The sequence below is a fragment of the Sinohyriopsis cumingii genome, chromosome 11 (assembly GCF_028554795.1).
Source record: "Sinohyriopsis cumingii isolate HCF-2022 chromosome 11, ASM2855479v2, whole genome shotgun sequence".
NCBI classification, from domain to species: Eukaryota; Metazoa; Mollusca; class Bivalvia; order Unionida; family Unionidae; genus Sinohyriopsis; species Sinohyriopsis cumingii.
Window position 1 is genome coordinate 84,581,973 of NC_142971.1, and position 22,926 is coordinate 84,604,898.

At 39.6% G+C, this 22,926-nt stretch overlaps 1 long non-coding RNA gene across 1 annotated transcript in view; it reads right to left on the reverse strand.

Moving 5' to 3' along the window:
- Window positions 1–8,591: 8,591 nt before the first annotated feature.
- Window positions 8,592–22,926, reverse strand: part of LOC149788889 (uncharacterized) — a 34,018-nt gene continuing 19,683 nt past the window's right edge. The window contains exon 2 of the long non-coding RNA XR_016424455.1: window positions 8,592–8,879. This is a non-coding gene — a long non-coding RNA (uncharacterized LOC149788889). The remainder of the gene's footprint in view (window positions 8,880–22,926) is intronic.

The following is a 22,926-nucleotide window of genomic DNA, read 5'->3' on the forward strand; positions in this document are numbered from 1 at the left end:
CCAATATCCGGTCAAGATCGTTTGGTGGATTACCAGCACTGCAAATAATTCGTTGGTATTTGCAACAAAACAAAAAAGCCAGATGGCACTCCCGATTGGCAGGTTGTATGAATATACACGGGGGGGTTATCAAATCGAACAGATCAATGATGAATTCCAGCGTAGAATTAAATCTGTTATGAGCCGGGAATCCAAGATAGCCATAACAGTCCATTAACCAACGCTATCAGTCGCGATAGAGATAAATTCACCTGATTACGCAGTTGAGATATATCAGTCGTCGATCAAATCTGTGTTTGGATGGCCTGAAATTGCGCCACTGGTGCCAGTGGTACCACCTGAACCAACACGGTCTGATTTTACATCAACGTATCATTCGTACCATGGAGTTTCTCTAAGTTATAATGATGCTAGTTTATATGAAACAATTAAAAAAAACACCGTCTGGCGGCGAAATAAAAATCATCAATAATGAAATAACGTGGGAGTTTAAATGTCGCCAACCTAATGATGATCAGAGTATAACACTTAGTAACTAAGAAAATTTCGTAAATATTTTTAATTTTATTAATCACAAACATAAACTACAACGAGAAAAATTGCGTCAGCGTTTTACCGAGTATCTTCTTGATTTGAAGTCTGCGCGAGATGAGATTATCAAGCAATTAGAAAGATTAAATCAAATTGTATTTGATCTTGAATATTTTCATCAAAATATGGTACAAGTGGTAATCCAGTCAGAAAACGTATCTAAGCTATTATTTCTCAAAAAACATTCAATAACAGAAGCAGATCTACCGACAATTAATTATGCTGGATATAACGCATCCGAGATAAAAAATATGTCAATGATATCATCGATGAATATTTTCCTAAAATACTTGCCGAGTGAAAAAAAAACCCGCTTGACAAAATCGCTGAAGATAATATTCTCCGGTACAATAATAATCAACACAGTGAAGTCCGCCATATTTCTCCGGGAATTGTAAATATAACCTCAACGATCGCGGTCATTCTTGGATGTGACGTAACAAAGTAATTAACGGTAGTCTCTCGAGTCGAGGAAGACAAGTTGTGCGATCTCATTCAATGGTGGACGCGCATGTGCCTCCTGAGTCCAAATTCCGATGCACACAGGCGGTTGAAGGTGGGGCACGGGACACCGGTGGTTGGTGGTATTTGTGATACAGTTCTGTGACGTTGCAGCAAGACGCTGGCGGCGGTCATCCTCAAAGGTGGAACAGGCTTTTCTTGTCTAAGGCAGCAAGCTCGAGCTGGCGGGGTTGGAGGTCTGTCCATTTGATGTTCATCTTGAGGTTGTCTTTGTACCTCTTATAAGGGCGGCCTCGGTTTCGGTTTCCATGGGCTAGCTTGCCATAGAACAACTGTTTTGGGATTCTGCTTTGATCCATGCGGATGACATGGATTAGTTTGGCTTCGATGCTTGTTGTGTTGGCTCTGTCAAGGACTTCCTGATTGGTGAGTCGGTCCTGCCACTTGATCCGCATAATGGATCTCAGGGAGCGCTGGTGGAATTGTTCCAACTGACTGATATGTCTTCTGTAGAGTGTCCACATTTCACAGCCATACAAGAGAGACGTGAGGACAACTGCATTGTACACTTTCATCTTTGTTGACAGGCGTATGTCCTTGTGCTGTAAAACCTTGCTTCGAAGTCGTCCGAGTGTTTGACTGGCTTTTTGGATCATCGCAGTGATTTCTTTGTCCAGGGAGCCGTCACTAGATATTGTGCTGCCAAGTTATTTGAAACTGTTCTTCAGCTGCTTGTCGCCAATGGTGATACAGGGTTGTGAGGGGACAGTGGTTGGGGCGGGCTGGAAGAGGACTTCTGTCTTTCCTAGGCTGATTGTGAGTAAAAATAAGTTGGAGGCTTCAGACAATCTGTCCATGATTGCCTTTAGGTGAGTCTCTTCATGGGCCATGAGGGCACATTCATCTGCAAAGAGTGCATCAATGATGAGTCTTTCTAGCGTCTTTGTTCTTACAGCTAGGCGACGGAGATCAAACACTGGTCCATCCAGGCGATACCTACTGTAGACGCCAATGTCAAGGTCACGGATGGCATGGAACAGTACCTGTGCGAAAAACAGGTTGAAGAGTATCGGAGCAAGTACACAGCCCTGTTTGACACCATTAGATATTGGGAATTTCTCAGAGGGTTCACCGTCTGAGACAATCTCTCAAGTCATGGCAACGTGGAGGAGCCGAATAAGGTTGGTAAACTTCTGAGGACAACCAAGTTTCTTGAGTACTACCCACAGTGCGTCTCTGTTGACTGTATCAAAAGCCTTTGTCAGGTCCACGAAGACAGCATACAGATTCATGTTCTGCTCAAGGCACTTCTCTTGGACTTGTCTCACTGCGAAGATCATATCAACGGTGCTGCGGTCTGGGCGAAAACCACACTGAGACTTGGGGAGGTTATCTTCTGACACTGCCACAATAAGCCTGTTGAGGATGATGCGAGCAAGTATTTTGCCAGCTATGATCAGCAGTGAGATGCCTCTGTAGTTACTGCAGTCCACACGTGTGCCTTTATTTGTATAGACGGTCATGATTGGTGCTTCCCTGAGGTCGTTTGGCATCTCTTCTTCCGTCCAGATGCTGATTAGCACATCGTGCAATGCCTCCAAAGTCTGTTCACTGAGAGCCTTGTACACTTCCGCTGGGATATCATCCTTTCCAGGTGCCCTGCCACAGTCAATTTGTTTAATGGCCCTCCTCAACTCCTCCATTGTTGGTGGAATATCCAGTTGGTCGTGCGTTGGCTGCTGGGGTATTTGGTCAAGAACAGATTGGCTGACCGATGAGGGCATGTTAAGGAGCTAACTAAAGTGTTCTTTCCATCTTTTCTTAATGCCATTCTTGTCCTTTATTAGCGTAATGCCATCTGCAGCGAGCAAGGCCGCAGAGCTGGATTTTGCGTGGCTGGAGATTGACCTGATGGCGTTATAGAACTCTTTGGAGATGTTAGTGTCAGCATAGCTTTGCACTTCATCAGCTTTCTTTTCCTACTAATTGTCATGAATCTTGCAGATTTCCTTCTGAGCCTCTGCTTGATAGAATTTGAAGCGGTCTTTTTTGTTGATGGAGTTTGTGTCATTCTGCCAGTCCATGAATGCTTTGTTCTTTCTGGCAAGCAGATCTTCAATGGCATCGTTGTTCTCGTCGAGCAAGTCTTGATGGATTCGCTTTCTCTTCTCGTGTCCCTGAGCTTGTTCTATTTTTCGGAGGCATTTCCACATATCGGTCCGCTTGTTGACAGCTTATCATCGAGTCTTTTCTGAAAACTGAGCTTGGTGGAAGGCTGCTGGAGTTTGGCAATGTTGAAGGCTGTGCGCACAAGTTTAGGACGTCTTAGGTGATGATGGGCAATGTGCAGCTGTAGGGTAGTTCGGACAAGTCTGTGGTCTGTCCAGCATTCTGCTCCTCGCATGGCCTTGGTGATGAGGATTTCCTTGGCATCACGCTGGCGGATTATTACATAGTCAATTAAGTGTCATTGGCAAGATCTGGGATGCATCCAGCTGTTCTTGTGTTTGTTCGCCATTCTGAACATTGAGTTTGTGATTAGGAGGTTGAATTCTGCGCATTTGCTGAGTAGGAACAGGACGTTTTTGTTCATTCTGCCGACACCGTGTTTTACCAAGCACACCTTTCCTTCGACCATAATCACAGCCAACACGGGCGTTGAAGTCGACCAGTAGTATGATCTTGTCATCAGCTGGAACTGAGCTAAGTACAGAGTTGAGGTCGGTATAGAACTGCTCGATGGCTTCTGCTGGACTCGATAGGGTAGGGGCGTAGGCACTGATGATTGTTGCATGGTGTTTGTGGCTGATAGGTATTCGCAATTTCATTAGCCTCTCATTGATACCAACAGGGATTTCCGGAAGCTGCTTCAGAAGACATGATTTGATAGCCAGGCCGACTCCATGGATCCTGTCCTCATTTTGGGCTTTTCCTTTCCACAAGAATGTGTAGCCGCTTGCTAGCCCAGTAAGAGAACCCCCCTCAGCGAACCTGGTTTCACTCAAGGCTTCAATGTCAATATTGTAGCGTGAAAGCTCCTTAACAACTAGAGCTGTTCTCCTGTGTGGTATTGCTACGTTCTCTTTGTCCATGAGAGTACGGATGTTCCATGCTCCCATAATAAGTTTTTTTTTATTTGATTATTTCGACCTCGGATATGGATGATCTTGCCAGATGCAGCATGCTGGTCAGATATTTTAGGGCAAGATTTTTTTAGGCCACCTTTTCTAGGCCTCTCCCTAGTCACGGTGAGCAGCGCCGTCCTGAAAAGGTCTGCTCAGTCGCCCCTGGATGCTGCCGAACTGTTCTGCTGCCCTGGGTGTAGAGCAAAACGACCACTTGTCCAAGGGCCGCCTATGTCCAGGTCTCTGACTACAACTCCCAGTTGTCATCTCCACCTGTTGCGTCGCCAGTCGCCCATCGCCGTAGGACTTTGGTATGTGCAGGTAAGGAATAATGAATGTGATGATGAGGATGAATGATAGGTGCATAACATAACCTTTGCGTGAAGGAGATTAAAGTGAAACAGCCTTTGCACAGAGACAGCCTCACTCTATCGGCCTTGGTAGTTAGATCTCAGTGGTACGAAGATTCGTCACGACTGGGGCTACTTTGGCTGCATTGGATGGCTATGACGTCTTCCGTGCCTTGTCATACCATGCGCTCTCCACAAAACGTTTGCAGATTCGCCTTCGTGGCCGTTGGATCACTCAGTTGATCTCTTCCGCCCAGTCTGCCGAAACTGGCTTCGCTTGCAAGGATAGGCAAGCTCCTAAGTCACCGATGGTTTTTTGAGGCCCGTCGGCTACCCTCTACCTATTTTAGCCGGCCAGTCGAAGCCGTTGCCCGTGGTGTGGCCGCTGCGCATGCTACAGCTACATGGAGCCACAGGTGAGGGCTGAGCGCCTAGTGAGGACCAAAGATGGACAAGCTACTCCCGAAGGAGCACGACGTGCCCATCCACCAGAGGTACTACCCCTCCCAGATATTACCCCTCCCAGATCACCCCGAACACCACAACCAAATACTGAAATATCAAATCAGTCGCAGCAGGGATATATTTTACGTACTTTCACACCACAAGTACCACCCGGATATCTGATTGAGCAAGAACCGATTAATTCGGTTTACTTACGATGTCATAATCTGCTGATATCAAGAATAAATTTCAAACTAACTGACCAGAACGGTCACTTTCTTGACCTTCGTGGAGAGGTTTTGAGTTTAAATTTATACGTGAGATCTTAATGATTTTTAATCGTAGAATCCTTGATTTTGTCCTTGACAGAGTCAAGGGGGACAACACATACTTGAAAAACAGGATAAAAAATGTCTTCCTTGATTTCGTCAAAGGACAACGTGGATATTATTTTTTTACTGACAAATCGACTAAAATCAGTGATAAAAAGATTCAAATCCGACACACTTTAACTTTAATTTTCACGAAATGACTCTAACTTTCATTTTCATTACTATAATCACTGACAGTTTCTGACATAATCCTTCTTAATTGTCCTATGCGAGTGTTAATTGTCTTTTTTGCTTCGTATTCACGAGAGAGTTTGAATATATTTTTTTATATTGCGCAAAAGAGATACGAATTCCCCCTATTTCAGTTTCTTTTACTGTAGCCAACGATTGAAACATAGCCACTTGAATTCGCTTTATATATTTTAATTCTGATGGTAGTGTGTATCCCCCTTCAAGTTTATGCTCCCGTAATGTTTCAAAATCGGAAATAATTTTTTTCAGTATTTATTTCATCCTATATATTCATGCCGTCATGTTTTAATTTTTTAATAGAAGAAATAATAGCATCGATACTTTCGTAATTCATTATATACTAAATATATCTTTAAATTATATTTCTGTACCATGTGATGTGTAAAACGCTACCTCTAGGTTACTGAAAAAAATATTTCACTTACCTCTGCCAACTTCAGTCCAGAATTCGCGATTCTCCGTCTTTTCTGGTACACAAATGTTTCCACTGAATCATTTGAATTGAGTCAGTTTGGGGATTCATGCCATGAGTTGTACTGGGAATTCATACTATGAGTCATTTTTGGTATTTACATGATGAGTTGTACTGGGAATTTACATGATGAGTTGTATTGAGAATTAACATGATGAGTTGTATTGGGAGTTTACATGATGAGTTATTTTTGGTATTTACATGATAAGTTATTTTGGGAATTCAAGTGATGAGTTATTTTTGGTATTTACATGATTCACTGGAAAAATTTGTGGCCTATAAAAAACGGAGAATCGCGACTTCCTAGTCAGTCTCGACTGAAGTTCGCAGAGGTAAGTGAAATATTTTCTTGAATGTGTTATGTTAATTATCGTGTAGACATTTAATTTGTATAATCGCGACTGCTACAATGACATAACAAAATAATTGCTCAGTAACAAAGATAATTACTTAATCTACCTTGATAAAAATCAAGTTATCTCCCATCATTGCCCGTATACTCAAACACAATTTTCTGTTTGTATTTTTTGAGTATGGTGATTTATATATTTTATTTGCAACTTGTACTGGAGGTGCGCAAATATCAAAATACCTACCAGCTGCATCTATTGATGGAAATAGTTTCGCACCAGCTTCTGTATTTACGGATTTAACGGCACTATGAACCTTTTTAAACTTTCCAGAATTTCCCCACCTGTAACTCTCTTTATGTGTTATTGCTTGCAGGTCATAAAAAGAGTTATTGTGTTTTTATCCGTCAATATCGTCGATCACAAAACCGTCTTCGATCACCGCAAAGTAACATTCGTATATACATTTATGAGAGAGATACTTGCCCCCCCCCCCCCCAGCGGTGAACACTAAATAACCATGAGTATTAGCAACACCAACTGGTTGTTTTAGTCGACAGTGTCTGGTTACACCTACACGAGATGCTTCATAATTCTTGATGTTAGGTTTCGGACAAATTCATTTTCCTCCATTTTATATATAATATTATTTGTCTAAATTATAATTTGTTTAAATTATTATTGTACAGAACCCTGCTATATAGTCTTCAGGGTTTCTTATAACCTTACCGTGTAGATTTTTATCGAGGGCTGATTCTTTGACTCTGTCAAGGTAATTTTTAAAAAATCATAATATCGTTTTAGTTCTCTGTATTTTTACCAACACATTGCACAGGCAACTGCCTTTTCCCTCTAATTCCAACACCACACAGGAAACAGGGTTTTGGACCTAGACTCCCTCTTCGTAAGCTTTGCGAATGTTGCCCGCAGAATTCATTTACACAATATTTGTTACAAAGAGTCGCAGACCCTATCATTAGCCACTTGCTTTGGTTCTTTGTTTGAGTCATTGTGTATATAATATTTTTAATTTAAATAATTGTCTAAAATATAATATGAAAGAGTTTGAGAAATTATCTACAATCCAGACTTGGAAAACTTTCTTTCCTGAATCCAGATTCGATCTTGAGAGAAGAACCCCTGGCCTGTGGAGGCGAACTCTGGCTGATCCAACGAATAATCTGATTAATAATATTCGAGATGCTAAAAAAGAATTTCGCGACGACGGGGCATCTCACGTGTGGTCAACATTCAAGATTATACGCAACACCAAAGATGTCGACAATGGTGTCGATACTTCAATGAACGATCAGCAGATATCGGTGAAGCACCATCAGTAGATGACCTCGATGGGTTTATTAATAATTCAGTTATATACGACGATGTGATGCTGGACAAACAATCAAATCCAGCTCGGATATTCTTGCGTGGAACACATATACACACATATGTGATTTATGTTACTCAGCGGTATACACAAATACCAAAAGTGATCGGAGATAACTGTAATATTTTAGTTGTATTTAACGGAGTTGATATATATACTATGCGAAATATTCATCAGTCTTGGTGCAGCGGAGATATGGACATTATTAAGAAATATATTTAGTCAGGCTTAGTTAACCCCACATAGATTTACAACAATAAACTTACATGACCCCAAATCACGATATCGTATAGGTCTTGATAAAAAATGTGGATAGCAGCAACGAGGTGCGACCTCTCCTCTATAGATATTTCTGCCCCAGCCCTTCCATGAACCTCATGAGCCTTCCTTTGTGAAAGCTTTATTTTTCAAAATGGAACCTTCCTCCTCTAAGGTAAGCCGTATTAGACGTCTTGCTCGGATTTATTGAGGTGGGTTCGCCCCCTCTGCTGCTGTTGATATTCCTAGTGCGATGTGTGTATGTATATGACAGCATTAACTCCAGGAAAGTAGACGTACAAGCATTTCTTCCTTTGATTCTGCAAAGTTGTCAATTACCCTTGTTTCGTCTAAATGTCAACATCAGATGGGGCGATACGTTGTCAGAAACTGCCGTATTCGTCTGTGTTCGTTACTCAAGAACTGCCGTATTGATAAATGTATTCGTTACTCAGAACTCACGTATTCATTCATGCATTCGTTACTCGTGAACTAACGTATTCATCTATCTATACGTTTCTCAGAAACTGCCGTTTTCATGTGTGTATACTTAACTCAAACGACAGCACTGTGTTAATCTATTTTATTTATTGACTGTTAAGATCATTATAAACACCAACAGCAGACTGCCACTATGCTAGCATTACCAGTAGAGTATAAATAACATGTTTGTTTGTGCAGCATATATTTTCGCACGAGAAATTCATCTTCTCACTCATTCAAAAGAGCAGCGAACGCCTATGAGAAGTCCAGAGTACCAGTTAGATAAAGTCGCCAATCAACCCCAGCCAACCACTCAGCGAGGTCCGGGCATCATCCAAGACGGACAACTAGTGTGACTCTTTTTTCTTGACAGCTAAAATGTGAAAATCTCATTATATCCCTGGAAAACACATTTGTGATAATCCGGTTCTTGATTAGAGTGTGCTACAATATTTTCAGGTATTTTGCTTTTGTTTTATGATAAACAAATTCGAGCTACATATTGTTTAGTTTCATTAAGCTGGCCATGCTCATTTTTTGTTCTCATTCATTGTCCTTGTTAGTGTGTGTTGACTGCATCTGCGAGTAAATGTTCATGTAAATCATCACATTCATTTTGCATCAGAATGATTTATTCCCATTGCCGGTGAATTCAATGCCAAACAGACATTGTTTTATCATTACTTAAGGATAACTGTGCAGACTTAGGTTGCCAAATTCTAACTGTTGGACACAGATGATTATTCTGTAACACTGTGGTTTTATTTGGTGCATTCCATTCATCTCCTTCTATTATCTAAATTAATGATTTAAAAAAATTACATCCATATATCTCATTGTTAGCTATATAACCAGCTCCTAAGATTTTATTTCGTTTACTTCTTACAAAATTTCGAATCTTACAGTTACCAACTTCTCCTTAATACTGAGTAATAGGCTGATTCATGCATGGAAAAATATAGCGTTTCATCTACTTCAAATCTGTTTTTTTTATTTTAAAATGTGTGTGCTTTTAAGATCATTAGCAGCTTTTAAGGGATTCAAATCCCTCATTTTATAAATTCTTGTCTGCAGCAGATGCAGAATGTTCATGACATCTATCAATATCTTCTTTCTCATTGGCAGGATTATCATTATATTCTACTGAGATGGATTAAATATAGTTTGAAAAAGAATTCGATTTCTAAGAAAGAAAAATAGAAAAAGGATAGCCATTATTATGTATATTTAATTTAATAGCTTGTTTGTTCGTTTTATTTTTTTATTAAATGTTATTGTATTGTAACAGTGTTTGCGGGACTTGACCTTGTCAAAAATTGAATTAATTTCTGCTTGACCTGATTAACTTTTATTCATTTTATCTTTTTTTTTTAAATTTCATTTATGTAAACAACTAATAATAGCGTCATTATTCTCTATGTGATTGAGCTTATTATCATTATTATTATTACGGTAAACCAAGAAGGCGTAAATATGTTGATCAGGGTTAATAGTTTTGGAGACTCCTATTAAAGTGAAATTTATAGGCTATTGTGTTTTAAATAAACAAGGCTTATTAGATCATTCTAGAAGATTATTTTCCATTAAGAAATTGTTGTTTTAGGAAATGCTAATTGTGACCTTGGGTCAAACAGAAAACAATATTGTATTGTGACTGTGAGGATTTTACCAGACGTGCTTTAATATCTAGCACTTTAAATTGTATTATGTTGTGACCAGTTTGGATTGAATTTTATTTTCTTCAAATTATTGAATTCAAGTGATTATTTTCTTTGGAAATACAAACGTACTCTGGCATGATTCGCGGATAAAGACATTCATTGGAATTTATGCTGAATTCAAACCTGGAATACTATTTCTGTGATTCAACAAGAGACTGCTGATACATCAAAACTTTGTAGGCTATAACAGACACGTCATCGCCTTTAATTTTGGATCTCTTTGGGACTTGAACTGAGTTTTATTCAGGACATTTTATTACTAGGACTTGTGTCTGTAATACTTGGATTATTTTGAATTAATTCGAAATACTGTGAGTTTTTTATTTCTCATCTGACACTTTGTATTCTAGGGAAATAAATTATTTGTTAAATTTTACAAAGCTTGTTGTCTTCAGTCTTTTCTATTATTTTTTTTAAGAATATAGACTCGTAACACCATATTTAAATAAAGACGAAATAGATGAATGCAAACAAGTGTTATAAATTAGGTTTGGCAATGGAAATACAATGGAAAGAGTGATAAACAATTAATTAATAAAGAGTGTTGCAAAATCGGATTCAGAACAAGTTAGGGTTGGGGCTACATGTGGCGGCCAGTATATTTAGCCAAGAATACGCCTGAATAACGACCAACCTTTTGGGAGCTATTGGCACGTTAACTCACATACTCACGTTGGTCGAGCCAAGACTCGAGCCCACGCAGACAGATTAAATGTGAGTGATCTGTTCAGGTGACCGCGTTAGATCACACAGCAGCATGTGTCCAACAAAAAAGGAAAACATAAAATTTTATGTAAATGCCTCATCAACTAAAATATCAAATGCATTGTCAGATGTAATAATACTAGGAGTGACATCTTTGATGAGTAAGTCTCTTCTAGTTTATAACCTACCTCAATTAGATAGTCTTGAAGAACACTAACTAAAAAAACCGAATTAGATGCTTTAGTCGAGTTATTTTTTTCTAGGTTCGGATAACCACTTTCGGCATTTTATTTGCCATGATAATCTTTAAGCTCGTTCATTTAAAAAGCATATATATGAAAACCAGTACATAATTTATAGTATCGTAGAAACTATTAAAAAAATTTCTTAGTCTGGCAAATAAAATAAAAATGAAATTCTACAGTCATTATGTAATTACATTAGCACAAATTTTATTTAGATTAACTGAGAACAGTATCAAAGTCATATATACTACGATCCCAAAACTCCAGCTGCTTTCACCAATATTAGTCAATTGTGGCGGCAAATTAAGCTGGATAAAATATGCAAAATGAAGAGAATAAAATATTTTGAAGCTATAGATTGGTTGATAATATATAATATATATAGATTTTACGTGCAGGGAAACGAATAGATTCAAATATTGAAGGATGACTAGTCCCAGACAACACAGTTGCCATTCAATTTATTTTTGGTAAATTAATGTATATAAATATATTTTAATATCGATATGTACCTTTTCAAAATACTCGTGGATTAAGAAAACAATTTGCCTTTTGTGAATACTCCTGGACTAAGAAAACAAAACACCCCCCCCAAAAAAGGAAGACGACATATATAATACTTTTATATAATAAATATTTTGTGAGACAAAACCAGAAAAAAAAATACAACTTGATGAACTTTTAGGAATTATATAACTTAAGGAGTTTTTGGATAAAGAACATATATTGAATGTATTTTCCACGCACTAAGAAAAAGTCGCACGTTGTACAGTGGCTTGAATTCATTCTTAAAAGTTGAATATGGGAGTACTTTATTAAAAATGAAACCGGAAAATGGGTAGATATTAACATTTGTTATTCATGGATATCATTGATTACAGATCTTTCGACGTATTTTTAATTAAAGCCAGTAAAGGCATCAAAATGTCCAACGGATGGATTAACTTACAACACATGTCTATGGAAGATCAAAATATGATAAAGGTGGGAAATAATATTTGTGCTAAATGTTATCTTCCCATATACACTGAAGGCATATGTATTCTCAGGAAATTTTGTATGAGTTATATCAATATCTATATGTTGTCAAAAATGTACTCGGATTTCGTTGCCCGAGGGTGGTATATTTTTCGGCTCTAGGTATTTCGAAACCCTGAGCGAAACCAAGACCATGCTGCACGTGCAAATTGCATGATATTTTGCAATTATATTTGAATTAAAGAATGCGATAATAAATAAATAGCCCAAAATAGCTGAAATCTTCAAGGAAGATATTTCAATTTCAATGAACGTGTCTTCAATCTGTATTAGAAATAAAACGAATTATGAATTAAACTAAAAATTTTCTTGATGAAAATGAAGATTAGAAATGTATTACATTAATTTTCCGACTATAACAGCAATAAAACGAATTGTCAATGAACATAATTTTTTTCTTGATCTAAAAAGGAGACCACAATTTCCAAAAAATTGTGTTCAAAATAGACATGAAATAAGGCTAATCGGTATATAAGTCATGGTTGAAAAAAAATTATAAATGGTTAAGAAGTTTTATAAATGGAACTATAAGATTTTTAGTTAGTTATTGGTTTCACTATGGCGATAGTTAGAAATATGAACCATAATAAGGTTACAAAAACAAGTAAATCAAATTGTGGAAAGGAACCTAATGTCTTTCGAAAAGATCTTCATCCTTAAGTGTCTGTGGATTCGTTTGAAAGATTTAATAAAACTGAACTAACGTCGTCAATAGAAACATTTAACTCCAATCTTTCTGCAACAGAAGTTAAAGAAGAGGATTTCCATTCTGTACAAGATGTAATAAAACACTCCAAATTAAATGTTATTGTGGATCTTTACGACTACTCCGTAAACTAATATAATTTGATGTAATGTACTATTTGTATAATAATTCCGATCCGTGAACATAAATTCCTACAACCTATTATTAATGATATTTTGTCAGTTTATAGTACTTCTTTGTAATTGTCTATATAGACTACTAACATAGTATGCAATGAAATCATTGTGAAATACAATTTTAATATAGTTCAGTTGCAGCCGTTACAGTAATTATCTGTAACTATTTGTATTGCTTAGCTGATCGTGGAATATATCCAAGTTTTGATGGCTTTAAGCGTCGGCAAACTTTTCCTGATTCTATTTTTGTAGATGTGTCACTATAAACGTCAGGTAAGTTAGAGCTGCAATTTGGTTATAAAGACTGTAATTATAACTCGGAGTTGTTAACATCTTCCAGTTATGTTTCTGACATTCAGTAAAATTGTTATTTTTTCAATGTTGCAATGTTGCTAACAGCAGTCATTCATTTCTCAGGTTATTCTTCCACGGTAAAGTCTTTAGGATTTGCCGAAATGCTGTAGCAGGCTTCCATTTAAGTAAGGGAAATCATTGAGAAAGTTCTGCTTTACAAGTAGCGAAGTGGGGCGATTCAGGGACAATGGGAAAGTACATTACAGACACCCCGGGACTGTTTAGGGACAAAATTTATAGGGACAATGGGAAAATACGTTACAACCCCCCCCCCCTCCCCCCGCAGACTGTTTAGGGACAATGGGGAATTTAACATGGGGAAGTTTAACAGGGGTGGTACTATTGAGGAACAAAACGTATTGGGACTGTTTAGGGACAAGGGAATGTAACATAGGGAATATTGGGTCTGTATAGCGACAAGGGACAAACACATGTATAACATACAATATTTGTTTTAAAATTGGAAGCAGCAAGCAATTGTTTTCAAGGCATATGATTGGCTTTGAAAAGGGTTTATGTCAACATTATTCCGTTAACATATTAGGCATCACATAGGCCTTCTTCTTTTCCTCAAACTTTGTCTGACTTTTGGTCCATAAATCAGTACATTCTTCAAACAGCCTTGTCTCTCCACATAAATTCTTCTTCTCCAAATGCTAGTATCCTTGATCCTGACAATTGTCCATGATTATCTGACATACGAGAGTAGAATATTCTCCGTTGGATCACATCTTTGTGACGAGAACAGGTGAAGGGAATGCAGTGAACTGCGGTTATTTATAGGGGAAGGGAGGATCGTAACGGATTGAGTTTGTTGACCAATCCAAAGACGCGTTACAAAATTCAGTCACCACACGGGGTCAGTCTTCCAATCCGAAGAGAGCAGTTTGTGCGGTCACATTCAGTATCTAGAGGCGCTAGCGTCTGTGCGCAGTCAGTCCATGCGACACAGTTTTCAATCATGACGGAAACTAAGAATACGATGAATTGGGTGCACCAGCAGTGGAGACGAGAAGCGATGGAATAGCAGCGACTACCCAAGTTACCACAGACCTATTTCCAGAAGAGGCTGCTTTTAGTTATGATTTTGTGGATTTTCTTACTTCGCAAGAATTTGTTCCGGTACCAGTACTTTCGTCACCTTCTCCTTCTTTACCACTAGTGGATAACTTAAAAATAATGACAGAAAAAAGAATTGGAGAAATTTATACATCAGCAAAAGGAAGCAGAACATGCTTTTCTTCTTCAAAAACAGCGAGAATAAGAGGTAAGAAGGAAACGACAGGAAGAAGAAGCAGACAAGAATCAAAGTCTAAGAGAGAAGGAGAATAATAAAAGTCAAACGGTCAGGGTACTCTTAGACATTTTAGCAGAGTTACGGAGTCTGAAACAAATATATGAGACTTCTTTATTACGACCTTCCCGAGCTAAATAACCAAACCCTGTTACTACACCTGCAGTACCACCCCAAGGGATTTATACCAAATCATCATCGACAGGGCGCAGTCCAGAAGTAGGCATTGGCCGTGGCAAAGGCTTAAGGCAGTTAAAGCTGGTTGCTTCCCGTTCCTGAGTTTGTTTTTTAAACAAACAAAAACCCAACGGTCCTTTTCAGGGCCATCCACTTCTCTCGAAAAGAGATAGTATTTAAATTGCCAACATCAATTAAAACTCAAAAAGCTCTTTTTACCCCTTTTGTACGTGTGTGAGTGCATGAATGTACGCTCTTATTCTAAAAATCGCAACCAAGAGACGCTTACGTTTTATACCTGGTCTATTCTGGTACAGATTTTACAATCCAATTCATAACATAACACAACACGTTAAAACGTTCATAGGCTTCTTCTGTGTCTGTCCTCACTCTCTATGTTGTTTTTAAATTTCTTCAATTTCACAGGTTTTTTCTCCACTTCTTCCTCACTTTCTGCTCGTCTTCTTTTCTTCTCATGTTTCTCTTTCTGCACGTGTCTGGGTTCTTATTTGGGGGAGGCTACCTCTTATTCTTCTTCCTGTTCTGTACTCCTCTTCTTGCTCCTTTGTTTCTTAGGGCAATCTGAAAACTAGTGTCCTTTTTCTTGGCAATGATAACAGGTATCTTGACTTTTGTTTCTTCTAGCCCCTGTTGTGCTTTTTTGACGGTCTGGACACTCTGAAGACCAATGTCCTTTCTTCTTATGGATATAGCAAGTATTTTGATTTTTATCTCGATAGGAGGAGGAGTAGTCCGTCGACTTGTCTGAAGAAAATTGTCTTATGACACCTCGCAAAGCTCTGATCAAAGGTTCGATCTGTTTAGGCTCTTCCATCGTATTGCTCGGTTTGAGAGTGAAATGAATAGTGGAAGGCAAGACACACACCCTTTATATACGCTGGTCTGCCATGGATATAATGTGACCCATGATGTTTAACATGTAGTCATTTTGACTTTTTGCAGTCAAGATGAAACGATCGCATCAATTCGTGAAGAAAGGAGAAGAAAGTAAGATGCAGAAACGTGATTCATCGCCTCGAACAATAGCTGAAGTCTTGGCACAAATTCATGCCAGTGATTTTGAAGATGACATGAGTGAACCAGAATCGAGACCCAACGATTCTACACCAAAAGTTCACCCCCATTACTAAACCCTGAAAACTACTATCGCAGAATAGACGGAAAAGAGTTCCTCTAGAAAATTTAGAACCAATGTTTACACCTCCACGGTGTCCAACGCACCGATGAAGAAAGCAAATAGTTTCATCACCGAGGTGTGGGATTCTTTGTTAACCACACTGAAACGCCAATACCAAGCCAAAGAATACGATCACTTGAGACTTTCCGTTCATCACGACAGTTTGAAATCCCACGTTTGGATCGAGTTTAGCAACCCAGCAGAATTTACACCTTCCAAAATCATCGACATGATTCAACACGTGCAACAATCCAACGACAAATTTCACATCACCGATGGAAAGGCGACACTGTTCATGACCCACATGCCTCTCCCCAAAGGGACTGAGCAACGCAGAAAGGTGCTATTGGTGGACGACCTTCGTAGCACCAAAAAGAGCCTCCTCCAAATTAAGAACTCTCAAGACCAGATGTGTTTAGCAAGGGCTATCATGGCGGGACGAATATGTACCAACAAGAACGACACTGTAGAACGGAAACTGGCCTGGGAGAAATTCGAAAATCGAAAATCGAACCGAACCAAACAACGAAGTGAAGCAGAACTCCTGTTACAACAAGCTGGTCTGTCAAAAGACACAACAAGTGGCATTCCTGAAATGCAAAATATGCAAGATGTCCTAGCTCCACGCTACATCTTAAAAGTACACCGTGAAGAAGTGCGCGGAACTTTGTTGTTTCGAGGCAAATATTTCCAAGACGGAAATTACATTCACGTCTATTATGACGATGCAACAATTTCGATACCATTACCAGTATCAGCGCATTCTTGGGATACGGTTATTACTGTGAGATATGTGACAATGGCTATAACAATCGAGAGTAACACAAGCATTGTGGATCGAAATGCTCAGGATGTTTAGCCTCTCAACCCTGTCTAGACGAAGGACAAGAATGAGTGCATTGCCTTGCTTCTCAGCGCACTTTTGTCAGCCCTACCTGCTACCTGTTCCATCAACATCTGAAGACACAAGGTTCATAGCAGAAAAGTGTTTGTCAACTCCTGAGATTGTGCCTGAATTGTGGACAAGGCATACTTACCAATAATGCCAAGGCACACGTATGTTCATGAAAGAAACGATGCCACATTTGTCACCATATCATGGACTTGGAACACCAATTCTACATTCAAAAATATTAACCCCAACAGGAAGACGATGATCACAAGAAGAAAGGGAACTTCATCTTTATCGATCTCGAATGCATGCAAGAGACCGGCATTCACATTCCTAAATTCTGCGTGGGTCATCCAGCGTGCGAAAAGTGCATCCAATAACCTATCTTTAGTCAATGTCCTGGAGGACTTGAACAAATCTTTAGGAGACCGAACACGCTAGCCGATTTTGCCCAATGGACCTTACACCCCATCGACGAGACATGGAGCGAAGAGGACATCGAACGTTACGGAGATTGTCATTGCCATACCACTGTGATGGCTCACAATTTCTCGGTATACGATGGACAGTTTCTTTTGAAATACTATACGGAACAGGGCACCGAACGTCCTAAAGTGACACTGAACGCAGCCTAAATCATTTCCATGCAAGTGAGACAGGTACATCATAAAGATTCAAGGTGTTACTTGACCATGCCTTTGAGTCGAATGCCTAAAACGTTAGGAATGACTGAAATTGCCAAAGGTTATTTTCCTCACTTTTTTAATACTGAAGCCAATCAACACGCCGTTCTATCCCATTTGCCTGAGGCTCACGATTAGGACCCAGAGAAAATGAGTATCGAACAACGAGAAGCCTTTTGCGCTTGGTACCAGGCTCACCCCTCGGACCCCTTCGACTTTCAGGAAGAAATTTTAAAGTATTGTAGTTCTGACCCGGATATTTTACAGCGTTGTTGTGGAAACTTTCGAGAACTGTTAATGGAACACGGAGGGGTTGATCCTTTAAAAAAAGCCTGCACCAATGCCAAAAAATATTCATTAGTGTACCGTCAACGACTCATACCCGAAAACACTCTGGCTGTCATTAGCTCTCAAGCAAACAACTTTATCAAAAGTCAATACTCGGTCAGAGCCCTACGCTGGTTACATTATTTGTGCGACTAGGAAGACAAATGGATAAAGCACGCCCACAACGGAGGAGGCAAAAAGACGATCGGAACGTATTCGACGGATGGCTGAAACTTAGAAAACCCCAAGAACGTGTACGAGTTTAACGGTTGCTTATTTTACGGATGTCCCGTCTGTTACCCTCAACGTGGCACTAAAAATCAGTTTTATAACGAACAATGGAAGACCTGTACCAGGCCACTTGTTAGCGACGCTTGAAGTAAGAACAGCATGGATACCAGGTGATGGAAATGTGGGAACACGAATACGATCACCGGTTTGAAAACCGATGCCGAGTTTAAACGCATCGTAGAAAGTTACGCTCTGGTGGACCCCCTGAACCGGAGGGATAGTTTGTACGGAGGACGGACAAATGCCACCTGTTTGCTGTACCACGCGGAGGAAGAAAAAGGAGAATAAATCAAATACTTGGACGTGTGTTCACTGTATCCCTACGTGTATAAATAGTGTTGCTTTCCTACTGGACACTCGCAACTGCTGACGGAACACATCGCCCTGGACAACATTCGACAATACGAAGTCTTGATCAAGTTTGCCAAAGTGATGTTAAATTGCTTGTGGGGCAAAATGGCACAACGTCCGTGTTTCCCAAAACAGAGTATTTGACAGAACCGTCGCGCTACTTCCAGATGAATCAAGACAAAACCAAATACATAAAACACGTGGACTTCGTTCGTGAGTATTTGATCTTAGTCAATTACGAAGAAGATGTGGACTTTGTACAAGGCGATGAATTTGTAAATGTCATCATTACGGCTTACGTGACAGCCCATGCTCGCTTAAAATTGTTCGAAGCTTTAGAACATTTAGGTGATCGCATCCTGTACTTGGACAATGACAGTTGAATCTACATCGATCACCCGGGTCAACATCACCCTGACATCGTAGGAGACCGTTTAGGAGACTGGACAGACGAACACCACGACGAGAATATTTTAAGTTTCGCTAGTGGCGGTCCTAAATATTACGGCTACCAATACCGTGAAAAGCAAGGAGACGTGCACACTGAGTGTAAAGTGAAAAGAATTGACTCTCAATTATCGCACCAGTCAAGTGGTGAACTTTGGCGTATTGAAAGAAGCCTTGCAGTCTGGATAGGATGGAAACTTTAAAGTGATCACCCACGAACCGAACAAGATCGTACGTTTACCCACTCACTAAATCGTCAGTCGACCCTAGGGAAAGCGGTATAAAATCGTGTACCAGAAGCGAGTGAGGTTTCCCAACCACTTCCCTTTGCCGCACGGTCAGGTCGATATTGGTCTGCGTATCAAAAGGGACAATACGCAAGATCGATAGTTCATTGTAACTACCAAGACCAAGCGATAAAGACAAATCCTTTTAAATAATCATCATTCAAGTTCGAGGATTGTAAAAATAAATGTACCTTCCCATAGTGTGACTAGTATTAGATGGATAAGACCCATGCATTACTACAAATTGTCCGGAAGGAAACTGTAAGTGTCCATGCGGCTATCATTATAATTGCGTAACCGAGTTCACAGACTAGTGCGATGCTGTGCCTTGCGATGTGAGCTATGCAGTAACGCATAATTGGAACTTTGTTCTCACTACTACTACACCTATCATGGAAAGTGATGATGTGCGTGTCAAACCTGATGGGTGCGAAAGCGATGCCACTTGTTATCGTGGACACTTTATCCAAGTTTCATTGTGGATGTCAACCTTCACTTCTACCACTCTAAGGATGTCATCCAAACTGAGAATACTCCTATCGATGTCACCCTACTCTCATCGAAATGAATCTGTGAACGACGAATATTCATTCCCTGTGCGTTTACCTGAATACTGCGACTTTGAAAATCGTCTTCAATCGCTCAAAGGAAAATGGCCTAAATATCTGGTAGGACTTATCCCCGAAGAATTAGCCAGAGACGGATTTTTCTACTTGGGCGAAGGGGATAAAGTCAGGTACTTCAGTTGCGGTGTGTCACTTCACCAATGGGAACAACAAGATTCGACATACCTGGAACATGCTCTATGGTCCCCATATTGTCACTACTTACCTTTAGTGGGACCGAGTCGTTGAAGTGACATACCATGTCCTTTAAGAAACCAGACTGGCTAGGAGTCAAACGTTGGACACCAGAGAGACAAGTATTTAAACCCCATTTTAAAAATAGTATTCAAGCATTACCAAACGAACTGCAAGAGAAGATCTACAAGGAAGTTTGGCAGGGACTTGCCAGAACGAAATCTAAATGGGTGACTGTAGAACTTGTATCGTGAAATTCACAAGAGGAAAGTAAAAAAAGTCAACAAACGGATTGGATTTTCCTGGATCAAGTGCGCGTTCACCAAATTATTCCGCTTTAGACAGTTTACATCAGAAGATTGTAGTGATATTCTGGACCGTTACCCTGAATGGCAGTAGCCAGAAATTGCTCACTATGTTCATTACTTTCACTCTAGGAGAAGATTTTAAATACAATCATATTGACTGACATGATTGTGGATACTTTACAAGACAAGATTCGGGGATTGCCTGTGGAGTTTAGAGAACGCTTTTACCGAGAGTTGGTCAAAATACAAGTGAAACGCAAACTCAAAATCATTTCTCGATTTTTAAATTATGCTCTTTTCCAAAGTATAAGAAGACTGATTATGAGTGGGTAGTACTTCAGTCACAAAGGTAAACGAGGCTATTGGCCACGACCCAGTGATTCCAAAAAAGAAACAAATGATTATATATACTTTGCAAGAGAACATTTTGGGCTTGCCTGAGGAGTTGAGAGAACGCATTTGCTAAGAACTGGTCAAAATACAAGCGAAACGCAAAGAACAATTGCATCCGTTACGTCACCGGTGTGTAAACCACTATTACCTGAATGTTATAATATGATTGATTCAGATGAAAGTGTTCAAGTGGTCAGACGTGGACGCGATGGATCGGATTCTTGTGTCTCGTTCTTATTATTACAAGGTGAACTTACTGCAACGAATTCCAGAGGAAACGTTAGAGAGTTACCAAAATCTTTTACACAACGTAAACTTAGTGGAAGAGGAAACTTCTGAACGGTGTCTTATGACGTGGAAGTTAGTGACTAAACTATTTAGATTCGACACTGGAGTAAAATCATCTCAGTGTGGAAATTACACTTATTGTATTCGACAAGAAAAGGTATAAAAACCGACTACCATGCCATCATTTTTATCAGACTGGATACATCAGATTCCTTGGAAGGAAATCAATGACACTATTCCGACAGTGGAAGATTACCAACACTTATTACATTTAGTTGGGGTCAACGTGTAGCGTGTGTTGTAGTGTCTTGGCTTCTGGGATTTCCTTTATCAGCCGATTCCTTGTGCACCCTTTACCAACAGTACCTATCATCCAATAAAACAAAAAACATGAAAGTCGTTCCTTTAAATTTCCACGAGAGACTCATTTTGCTCAAAGCTTTGCGTTTCCATTTGGATACTTCTCGACCCCTACGTGAAAAAAGATTCGTCAACTTTTAGGTACCGATAATTTTTTTTTGACAATGTGTGTGACTTACACCCACATTGGACAGATGTACTCGACTGGAAAAATTTTAGGTTTGAGACATGGACCCAAGAAGTGGCCCGTTATGCTCAAGAAGTGTGACCCTCCATTCAGTCGTCCAAGAAAATTCACTTTTAAACCTGTGCTAGTGACCAGAAGAACCCGTCACCAAGGACAATCACTCCCTTCAGGACAGGACTGACATGGATATTCCTGAAAGACCATTCCGGGAGGACACTTGTGTGACTGTATCCCATAAAGAGACTGTAAGAGCATTACACACTGTCCCTAGGACAACTTGGTTACCCAAAACAATGTTGTATCGAGACGTTTTATATTCCACTTTGATTGTTTGTATGTGTTTTATTGCTGTACATAACTATTTGGCTTTTATCTATTTTTGTCTTTTGTGTTTATTTTAAAAAAAAATTAATAACCGTGTCCTGAAAAAACATAAAAACTCTTCTCTTGTCTGTCTTCGTGTCACAAGTGACATTCCAGGAACTATGGCTTCCTCTACTGTCTCTGCTCCATCTTCCTCCACTTTCAAATTCATCGACGAACACTTAGATCATACTATCTTCGCCATCCCTTTGACATCTTAATTGCGGGGCCTAGCGGTTCAGGCAAAACCGAATTTGTCAAACGTTTGATTTAACATAAACATCATTTGATCGATCGTCCACCTCAACGCATCGTATGGTGTAATAAAGAGTGGCAATCGTTGTACAGAGTCTTGCGAGAAGTCAAGGCTATTCCATCGTGTTTGTGGAAGGCATTCCTAGCGAAGACAACGGAATCGTGTTTGACCCCTGTCATACCCATCTGGTCATTTTCGATGACATGTTAGGAGAAGACGAAGAAGAAATAAAACTGTGGGCATCATCGTAATTCCAGTTTTATTTATATTACTCAAAAAAAAAATCAATAAAATAAAGCCAAGCACACCATAGTGCTAAGTAGGTGGTCTTGGATAAATCGCAAGTGCAAGTCTTAGCAAAACAGTTAGGAACGCCTTGGCTAACTCAGGCGTAGGACGATGCCACTCAAACTCCACATGCTTGATTTTTACTCGTCGATTTGAAACCCACTACACCCGATTTTTTGAGATTTCGTGCCAATTTGTTTCACCACTGGTGTAAGGACGGTGGGCCTGTCCTGTACACGTTCCCGTCGTCGACTTAAAAACCACGGTTACTTTGGACCTGTCTCA